Genomic DNA, 11163 nt, shown 5'->3' on the forward strand with positions numbered 1-11163 from the left:
CCTATTTTACAGATGAGAACACTGAGGCTCAGAGAAGGTAACCTGCTCCAGTCGCACAATGGGATCTTTGCAGAACAGTGATCCACCAGCCCACTTCTCTATGCAAAGCCCTGTCTGTAGTGTGCGAAGGAAGCAAGCAGACAAGCCTGAGATAGGACCAGCACAGGAACCCGAGGCACCAGCATTCTTACCATCATGTTCCAAAGCTACAGAGATGAGCATCCATTTTTACTAGATTGAGGGGAGGGAGGGGTGGGGGCTGGGAGCCGGCTTTCGAACTTCAGTGAGCTCACAGCTCTTAGCTGGCCTTATCTGGAGAGCATCCATTCCACCCTTGAGCTGTGTCTGGCTCCCAGGCTTCTACCTCTAGCCTCTGGCATGACCCGGGCTGCAGCCAGAAACAGGCTCCCACCTGAAATTCCAGCGTTCACTCCTGGAACGTCCAGCATCCAGTCCTCCTCCGGACACTAATTAAACTTTTGAATACCCTGCTCAGAAGGGTTTCTCCACACCAAATCTGCAGGAACTTTTTTCTTCTGGGGCTCCAAAACCAAATCCTTAAAGCTCACATGAGGGAGAGTATTTGTTAGGTCAGAGCATCCTTGTTGATTGGACCTTCAGTTTGTGACTTCCACAGACCTCATCACGGGAGGGTGGGGAGAGGTCTCTTCTGTTGGTGGACGGAATGATGGGCACTTGGTGGGGAGCACTGATGAGAAATGGAGACAGCCCAGGACCTACACATCTGCACTCTTTCCCCTGGCCAAACAAGGTTCCTGACCCCAGAATTAACCCAGAGTTTCCGACAAGACTAGGAGCTGCAGGGAGACACAATTAACGGTTTACTCTCCACCAGCTTTTCCTTGGACCCAAGGAGGAGAAATTACAAAAAGATCACATCACACTCCTTTGATCTTATGATTTCCACACAGGCAAGTGCAGGGAAACACTAGTCTGAAGGAAGAAAATGCATTACAAACACGTGCATAGGGACTGCCCTGGTGGCGCAGTGGTTAAGAATCCACCTGCCGATGCAGGGGACCCGGGTTCGAGCCCTGGTCCAGGAAGATCCCACATGCGACGGAGCAACTAAGCCCGTGCGCCACAACTACTGAGCCTGTGCCCTAGAGCCTGCGAGCCACAACTACTGGAGCCTTCACGCCTATAGCCCGTGCTCCCCAACAAGAGAAGCCACCGCAACAAGTGAAGTTCACGCACCGCAAGGAAGTGTAGCCCCCGCTCGCCGCAGCAAGAGAAAGCCACGCGCAGCAACGAAGACCCAATGCAGCCCAAAATAAATAATAAAATAAATTTAACAAAAACAAACAAACAAACATGTGCATAGCCCTTAGCTGTTTATAAAGTTCCTGAATGTGTGTGCCCCCTTCTGATTCTCCCATCTTTACATTTTTCGGATAAGCAAATGGAAGGTCAGCGAATTTAAAGGACTTGCTCAAGCTGGGAGTTAATGGTGCAGAGAGGGAGCTACCTCAGTGCAACAACTTTCATACAGTGTGCCACCCCGGTCCCGCACAGAGGTACTCAGATGGTGGAGGAGACAGGACTGCACGAGTAATGATCACAAATCTGAGTGACAAATACAATGAGAGACGTGAGTTTGGGGACTGGATCTATTCAGAGGAGGGCTTCTGGGGCATGGGAAGGAGTTATGGGTTAGCGAAGGCTTCACAGGGGAATTGGCACTTTTAAGGATTAATAGGGCTCAGGCAGGTGAAGGAAGTATGAGGAGCAAGGGTAAAGTTGGGGGAGGGGTGGGAGATGATCAGGCCACTGGAAAGAGCGTGTGCAAAGTATAAAGGCTTGACACACCACGCTGTTTTGAGCAACTACAAGTATTTCAGTACTACTGGTTGGAGGGCAAGAGAGGAGGGACGTGAGGTTGGAGAATCAGGCACCTGGGTCTTGGGGAGCCTTGGGTAGTATTTGAGTTTCTGGGACTTGGGGAACCACTGAAGGCCAGCATCTGATGGGAGTAAGATCTCTCTGGCTCCAGGGTGGAGAGTTGATGGGCAGGGGGCTGTCTGCAGACACGGGGACCTCCAGGAAGCCACTGCATTAATCCTGGCAGTTCGGGGAGCCCCAAACCTTGGTGGCACTGGGGAGACAGAAGGGTGCAGAGTCGGGAGGTGTTGAAGAGATGGAACAGGACAATTTTCCAGCCCACATACTGAAAGACGGGGAGCTTATGGTGCAGGTCTGGCCCTCATCTAAAGGAAGTGGAACTGACAAATGTGGAGGTGACTTGCCCCTGTGGCGGCTATTGGTCAGTAGAGTAGGTGGCCAGAAGAGAGGCTCATGGGAAAGCAAGGAGTAATGTGTTAAGATAGAAAACAATAGCTGCTAGACAGCTAAGGGTACAACATCAGGATAAGGCAGCCAAGGCGGGCAGTGGGGCTTCAGCACTTGGAGAGGACCAGAGCCCCTGAGCAGTTCCTTGTCTATCTGGGCAGTACTTCCCACAGAGCCCTCCTCCCCTGGGCAAAGGGTCTCCCCCAGAGAGCCCCTTGTGGCCACATGCTGAGACTGCAGGTTGGCGCTTGAATGAGGGGAGTCAGCACTGAGGCTGAGTCACCGTGACCCTTTCCCTCTGTCACACCACAATTAGTCTAATGCCAACCCCAAAGGTGTGAGCTAGGGGAGGTGAGGGGGTCTGGGCAATGAGGATGTGTCTCATCCAGGTGGCATGGCTCCAGGCCCCTGGCAGTGGAGTGCCAGAGTTTGAAATGGCTGAAAGGTCCCTGAGAGGCTGGGGATCTGGACCCAAGGGGACAATGAGTGACCACCAAGAACAGGGGTGGAGTTAGTGCCAGGGTCCCTCTGCAGCATGGAAGTCATTTGAGAAATAACTGTTGAGCACCTACTGTGGGCAAGATAGGAAATCAGGGACCATGAGGATGTTCACATACACACACACACACACACACACACACACACTTGTAACACAAATCACAGTGTGGTAGTGGCCTCAGTGTATAGAAAGAGGCTGCACAGAGAAGTGGAGGGCTTAGCACAGGGATGGCAGGCTGAATGCTCTGGCAGAGGGAATGGTGTGATGGAGAGAGAGCAGGGCTTGGGAGATGTTCACAGGCGACAGACATGTGCAGTGTGCCCAGGGTGTAACGTGCTCGGGAGACAGAGTGGGGCGTTTGGTGGGAAATGAGGCGAGAAATAGAAGTAAGGCCACAGCATAGAGGAGGGACCCAGAATCCTGCACAACTCCCCTGAAGCCCATGATCTTCATTACTGCAAATGGGCCCTGTAACCCAGCATGAGGGGTATGCAGAACTGGTTTCTCCAAGAGCAGAGGGGCAAGGGAAGCCTAGACGCTTCCTCTTTGCCAGTTCAGAGAACGTGAAATGGATAATGGAGGCCCATGGCTTCCCACACTCTCTCTAAGAGGACATCATCCCACAGGTGTGCTGAGGTTAATACCCCTCATCCTGGGAGCACCTGGAGGACCAGGCCACTTGGCTTTGGCTGCCAGGAGCCCCATCTGGTACCCCAGTGTGTGCCATTCCAATGTTGTCATTTTCTGCACGTGCCACGGCCTGTGAAAGGTTGGGAAACATCTTTCTAGATATGCACATGCATGTACATGATACAGTGTGCAGGTGAACTGTGACTGCAGCAGCAAGGAGCTGCTGAGAAGTACCTTCCCTGGAGAGCTAGCCTGCTCCCCACAGCTTCAGCTGATGCTCACGTCGCCCCTCTTTTCTTTTCCCTCTGACACTTTCACAGTCCCAGGACCCTGCCATAATGCAATATACACTTGTTCAAGGGAAAAACAAGAACAAATATATTGCTTTTCATAAAACTAAATTAGTTTTTTAAAGAGCTATCCTTGGCTTTGAGATCATGTCCTGACTCCTTGTTTCTTAACATTTTATTCTGAAGTGCAGCTGACCCTTAAACAACACGAGTTTGAACTGCTCGGGTCCACTTAAGCTTGGATTTTTTTTTACTAAATACATACTACAGTACTACACATTCCATGGTTGGTTTCACCCGCAGATGTGGAACCGCGGATTCAGAGGGCCAACGATAAAGTTATATACAGATTTTCACCTGGGGGCAGGGAGGTTCCTAACCCCTATGTTGTTCAATGGTCAATTTATAACGTTCATGAAGGAAAGTTTGCCATCGTAAGCATACCACTCGATGACATTTCACAAGATAAGCAACCCCACGAAACTACCACCTGGCGAAGAATCAGAGCATCACTGCACCTCTGGAAGTGCCCCCTTGCGGTCACTCAAGGGTAACTACTACCCTAGCTTCCAACACCATAGATGAATGGTGTTGGCTTTTCAACTTTATATAGTGGAATCACATAGTATGTACTCTTTGACTCTGGTTTCTTTCCCTTAACATTATATTTATGAGGTTTGTGCATGACTTTCCTGGCGATCGTCCATTTATTTTCACTGCTATACAGTATTCCACTGTGTGATGATACTACAACTTATTCTGTTATTGATTTAAGTTATTATCAGTTTTGGGCTATTAAAATAGTGCTATTATGAATATTTATATACAGTTCTGTTGGTAAAAATATACATAAACTTCTGTTCGGCATATACATAGGAATGGAATTGAATATATGCATATGTTCACCTTCTGATTATACTGCTAAGCTTTTTACTTCCAAAATGACTGTGGAAATAATAATTCCCACCAGGAATGTATTAAAGTCCTGGTTGTTCCACATCCTTGCCAACATTTGATACTGTTTATCTCTTTCCTTTTAGCCATTCAGGTGGGATATAGTGACTTTTCTTCCTTTTTCATGATAAAAATATACTGAAAAATATATAATTGGGCTTCCCTGGTGGCGCAGTGGTTGAGAGTCCACCTGCCGATGCAGGGGACACAGGTTCGTGCCCCGGTCCTGGAAGATCTCACATGCTGCGGAGCGGCTGGGCCCGTGAGCCATGGCCGCTGAGCCTGCACGTCCGGAGCCTGTGCTCCACAACAGGAGGAGCCACAACAGTGAGAGTCCCGCATACCGCAAACCGACTGTACTTTACATGTTTTTACTTAACATCGAAGCTGCTTCAGATTATCTCATATCTCCAGTAATATGAAAAACAAAGTATCATATTCCATTCTGAAATCGCATGGGAGCCAGTTAAAAGAATTTCATCATATTATTTTCACTCAGACTTTCCTATCTTTAGTGAACAACCACATATGTTTTTTTATGTACTACAAACATGCGCATAAATACCATCTTTAGCCATGGTATCTTGATAACAGCTGGTAGCTTTTAGCTCTCGTCAAATTGTTTCAAGTTACATGTTATTTACTGATCGGGAATAGAGTAAAAAAAAAGGAGACTAATATTGAGGACACTGTGAGGAATAAAATCGTAATAATATTAGGTTTAGGATTTTCATATTTTTTGGTCTTCAAGATCTTTTGCCAATGCTAATTAATTAGTTTTCATAGTACCTAGGGAGCTAAATATTATTATCTCAATTTTAAATAAAATTAAAGAATAAAGGTTTAGTGGTTTCCCTCAGGCTACAGAGGGATTAAAATTTCTTTTTTACAAGGAAAATGAAAATGACTGTTTAATAACAATGTTAAATAAGATAGAGGACATGGAAGTGCTTATTTACAACACCGGACGCATAGCAATAAATGTGTGTTGAATTTTTTAATTGTTATACTACAAGAGAAAAAATGTTCAATATATCTTCTTCCCTTAACCTGAAATTTATATGATTTATATGATTTTTACATCTATATATGCTTAGTCACTGATTAGAAGAACTAGAAAAATTCTAGAATGCATGAACTTGTTTATTCTTTTCTCTTTATTTTTTAATTTTCTTTATCTTTTTGGCCACGCAGCATGTGGGATCTTAGTTCCCTGACCAGGGATGGAACTGGTGCCCCCTGCATTGGCAGCGTGTGATCCTAACCACTGCACTGCCAGGGAAGTCCCGTTTTCTCTTTAGAAAGGGTTAGCCTCTTTCTTTGAGACAGGAAGGCATTTATGTTTTTCAACATCTCCATGAAATGAGATTATAGATTATCTTTAGTACCTAATGACACCCATGTTGATAGCAAACAGTGTGGTAAATTTAATCAGGACAATAAAGAATTCAGCCCATCATTAATAGGCTTTATAGCTCTCATAATGCCACATATATGTCCTGGTTGGATTTTTTTTCTTCTTAATCCAATTGGCTGAAATTTGATCTAAATTTATTAAGGATTTTAGCGTCATGGTCAAATATTCTTCATGTCAGATTGTTCTTCCTTATGTCTAACCTACATTCTTTATGATACACTACTTGATTATTAAAATATTGTTGTTTGTTTTGGTCTCTGTTGAGTATGAGCTCAGGATCAGGGCTCAGGGGATCCTGAGTGTTACAGCGAAGAGCTGTCAATCTAACTTCAGAATTCAGGTACTTTTTATTCTTACCCTCCTTGGAGTTTAATAGTGTAGTACTCTCCTGACTCTTTCCTGCTTTCTTTCACAGTAAAGGAAGATTGCTTTTGGCTGTGTTACTGTATGAAAGAAATGAAAGCATATCCATTCTTTGGATAGTTCCAAACCCAAACTCATCTCCCCTCCTTACGTGTTCAAGTATGTTATTTGGTTGACATATTTATACAACTTACAAATTCTCCTTAGGATGCTTGGATCCACTTTTGCATGAACATATGATAACAGCAGAATGCAACTAGATTAATTGACGGTGGAGTTCCAGGGTTTAAGTTAGGGTACCGGGATGAACCTGGATCCCTCCCTGGAGCCGTCAGCCAAGTACCAAAACGGAGTCATCAGGAAGTGAGGGAACCAAGCCCAGAGAAGCAGCTCCCTGGGGCCAGGAGGAAAGGAAACTGCAGAGCGGGCCACCCCACAATGGGGCAAAAAGGCGGCAGAGGAGGTGAGGTTGCAGTTACGGCAAGGAGCATAAGCCCTGACTTTCCCCCAAATTTCTCATTGTTATTATTGTTGACATTCTCAGAAAACTCAGAGAGGGACTCCAGTTTGAAAATATTCTAATATTTAGTAAATAATTCTGGCAAGCTACTTCATCTTTCTGTGCCTCAATTTCCTCAACTGAAAATAATGAACAATAATACCAATCCCATGGTTGTTACGAAGGATAAATGAAGTTAAAACATCTAAGGAGGGCTTCCCTGGTGGCTCAGTGGTTGAGAGTCTGCCTGCCGATGCATGGGACACGGGTTCGTACCCTGGTCCTGGAAGATCCCACATGCCGCGGGGCGGCTGGGCCCGTGAGCCATGGTTGCTGAGCCTGCGCATCCAGAGCCTGTGCTCCACAACGGGAGAGGCCACAGTGGTGAGAGGCCCGCGTACCGCAAAAAAAACAAAACAAAACAAAAAAACTTTTGATATAATTGCTTTTGTTAGTAATTCATAAAAGTGATAGAAATGTAGTAGTGTTGATATATGGGCTCATATTCCATGTTTGCAATTGTACATATAAGGTATCTCATCATCACAAAACTAGATGTAAAGAATAATGGAGGTTTGCAAATGTGAACATTTGTTTCTTTATTTTACACTTGCAAAGAAGAATAGTTAAAGAAATAAAGGAGAAATAAAGTCTCTCTCTCTCTCTCCCACTAATTATAAAAAAATAGATCCTATGGACTTATCTACCATATTGGTTGAATGGAGTCATAGAACCAAATATCCAGATACTTAAGGACACAAACTGTCCACACTCAGTAAGAATATATATTTCTAAATTCTTAGTTAATAATCTGACCATCTTGACAAAATGGTCTATTAAATAATCTGGGTTAAAAAACTGAGAATAGGCGGTTCTAGGTGGGCTCGTGGTGAGTCATAGTGGGAATTTCTCTTGGGTATTGAGGGGTTCGAATCCTGTCCTCAGGGTCTTTTTCCGAGCTGAATTTCCCGAGCTTCCCTTTTGTACTGTGTTTGAGCTTGGGAAGGGGGAGAGGAATGCATGGGCAACTCTCTTCCTTCTTTATAGATAAATTTCGAGGTGAAGGTCACTTCCCTTGTATCTTTAAAGCTGAAACTGGCCCAGACGTAAAGGATAAGAAAGAACAAAGTTGTCTCCTTCAAAATGAGAGTGAAGTTGCTCTGTAGAGAGTTTTATAGGTGTTAGTAATTATTTCCATATTTAGGTTCAATCTGGAAAATGCTTGCTGAGAACCCATTCTTGCTGAGAACCCATGCAACTGGGAAACACTATGGTCAAATTTTCCCTCTCTTAAAAACAGCACATCTTTTGTCTTTTAGTGCAAGCACATGGATATCTTATCCATAAAATCACCAAATTCTGTCAATATTTATTTTTCTTTTAGAATGTGGTGTATCAGTTCTGACATAAAAGACTAATGTTACATAATAGAAACTTATATTAACATGTATATAAAGAAAAATATTCAATGTGAACTATAGTTTTTGCATTTAAAGTATTTCAAGGGTTAAATCAATAGCATGGTGGCTTCAAAGCCTTGCTGAAAATATGCCCCTTATTAGGGGAAAAAAAAAAGAAAAAATGCTGGGTGTTCACTTGATTGACAACCTTTCCAAATAGAAGTGTTGCTATAATTAAGTAATAATGTATGAGTGAGTGTACATTATGACAAATTGGAAGCCTGGTTGATTAGATTGAACATATAAGCCATCAGTATAATTATCACATTTTAATTATTTTTCTCCATTTTTTATAACAGCATTGTCTTCAGCCTCATTTGGTGCTTATTAGATTGATATTCTAAGAGGAATTGTACAACATAAAACATGTCCTTAAACAGGATGAACTTTAGATAAGGGCTTTACTTATGTCTATAAACATTTATAATGATTGCTGTTATGTTTCTACTTTCTTCTACTATTTCACTTTGTGTAACAATGAAAAAAATTTCAAGATAAAATGGATAAACTTGAGCATATCTGTCTCTGTGAAACGCCACTATGTTTCAATAAAATATTTATTAAGACTGCCTTCAAAATGTAGGGTTTTTTCCTTCCATTGCCTGTTCTGTCTGTAGACAGATCATTTAAATAGATAACTCAGTCCTTTAGGGTGAACACTTTGCTTCTGTTACATTGTGAATAATCACAAATGTTGAATCTGCGAGCCACACAGGAAAGGAATTTTGTATGAAAGGAGGGGAGTGGAAGTGATGGTCTAGCTTCTGCTTCCCAAGGGCTGCTCATGTAAACAATGAGGAAGAAATCCTAAGAAAAAGGCAGGACACCAATTCGTACCCAAGTTTTCAATACAAAACCTGTAAACTGGTTATTCTGATGCTGTGATGTGGAAATTTAGGAAAGACATTAAGCGACTTGAATATTAATATTCATTTCTCATCTCCAAATCAGGATGTTAGCTCGACAGTCCCAGCAATTCATCCATCCTCCTAACATGGAACGGAAGGACTCACCAGGCTCTCGGCTCTCTATTTTTGTCCTCAGGAACCTCAACAAGTTAAAGTAGTCTGAAATACAGGGTTTGGCGTGTATGCGAACATGCACACCTAGAACTTTATATGGTCTCTATTTCCTCCAGTTTTTTAGGGTGTGAAGAGAGATGCCAGAGCTTTGAGTATACCCCTCCAACTAGGTATGCTTTTACCTCAATAATGTGTGAGCTATAATATTTCCCCATTTATTCATAAACTTTTACTGGTCATAAAAAGTGGACTTTGTTAAGGACATTTGTTTCATGGAAGTAAATGATGCTATGTAATACCATCACTACCTTGCAGTAAGAGTAGTCCAAATCCTTAATCAGTTAGGCAACATGCTAGGGAATCCAACAGTCTCAAGCAATAAATGGAGAATAGATCACTCTTCAACATGTCCAGAAATCTGTACTGCCAAGCTGTCTTTCTGTTGCACGCAAGCACATTTTGAAAAAAAGATTTGGAAATTATACAGAGAGATTTTTATATATGTTGATCACAGACTAAAATTCTGGTGTAGTTTTAGGCAAGTAGGTAACTATGGTATATTATCTAACACCTACAAGTTAGATTAATTATTAGTCATACTCAGGAGGGAATTACACATGATACATAGGTTGCTATGTGAGATTGGTAATATTTTTACAAAGGCATGAATAAATTCACAAATCAGAACATTGGACTGTTAAGGAAAGAGCAGAAATTTAATTCAGCATAAAGGCATATAAAGAATAAAGAATGAACAATAAGAATTATTTATTAAGACTTGATATTATTTTAATGTCTGTTATGGACTGAATATTTGTGTCCCCTCAAAATTTGTATGTTGAAATCCTAACCCCCAATGTGATGGTATTAGCAGGTGGTGTCTTTGGGAGATAATTAGGTCATGAGGGTGGAGCCCTCATGAATGAGATTAGTGCTCTTTTAAGGAGACAAGAGAGAGAAAGCTCTCTCTTCTCTCTCTCCTTTCTGCCATGTGAGGATACAATGAGATGACTACCTGCAAACCAGGAAGAGAGCCTTAACCAGATGCTGTATCTTGGACTTCTTAGCTTCCAGAACTATGAGAAATAAATGTTGCTTAAGCCACCTAGTGTATGATATTCTGTTATTATAGCCTGAACTAAGACAATGCCTTTATTTAAACTTTTGATTTGAGTATGAATAGTATTTTGTATTTTCTATAGATTTACCCAACAAGTAAATTCAGAAAATCACCAGAGTTAAGTTAATGTTGTGTATTTATGAGACCTCTTTTAAGGTATGTAATACAGAGACTTCCCCGGTGGTCCAGTGGTAAAGAATCTGCCTTCCAACGCAGGGGATGTGGGTTCAATCCCTGGTCAGGGAACTAAGATCCCACATGCCACGGAACAACTAAGCCCATGTACCACAACTACTGAGCCCGAGCTCCTCAACTAGAGAGGCTGCGTGCCACAAACTACAGAGCCCATGCGCTAATACACATATGAGTTTGCTTATAAGATCAAGATTCACTTAATTGAATGTTCAATAATAAATTAATTGATTAGCTAATGTAAACAAGAGATACTTATTGAATACATAGAATGTGTGAAATACACTAGGTGTTTGGGCTACAAAGATGAGCAGGTTCTCAATGATCTTTCTCTTTGTTTACATAGGAAGGCCTTCTTGAAAGGCAAATGGCTTCTCTATTAAATGAATTAACCTCAAATTCCAGTT

This window comes from Mesoplodon mirus (genome assembly GCF_964341445.2).
Source record: "Mesoplodon mirus genome assembly, chromosome: 3".
Classification (NCBI taxonomy): Eukaryota; Metazoa; Chordata; class Mammalia; order Artiodactyla; family Ziphiidae; genus Mesoplodon; species Mesoplodon mirus.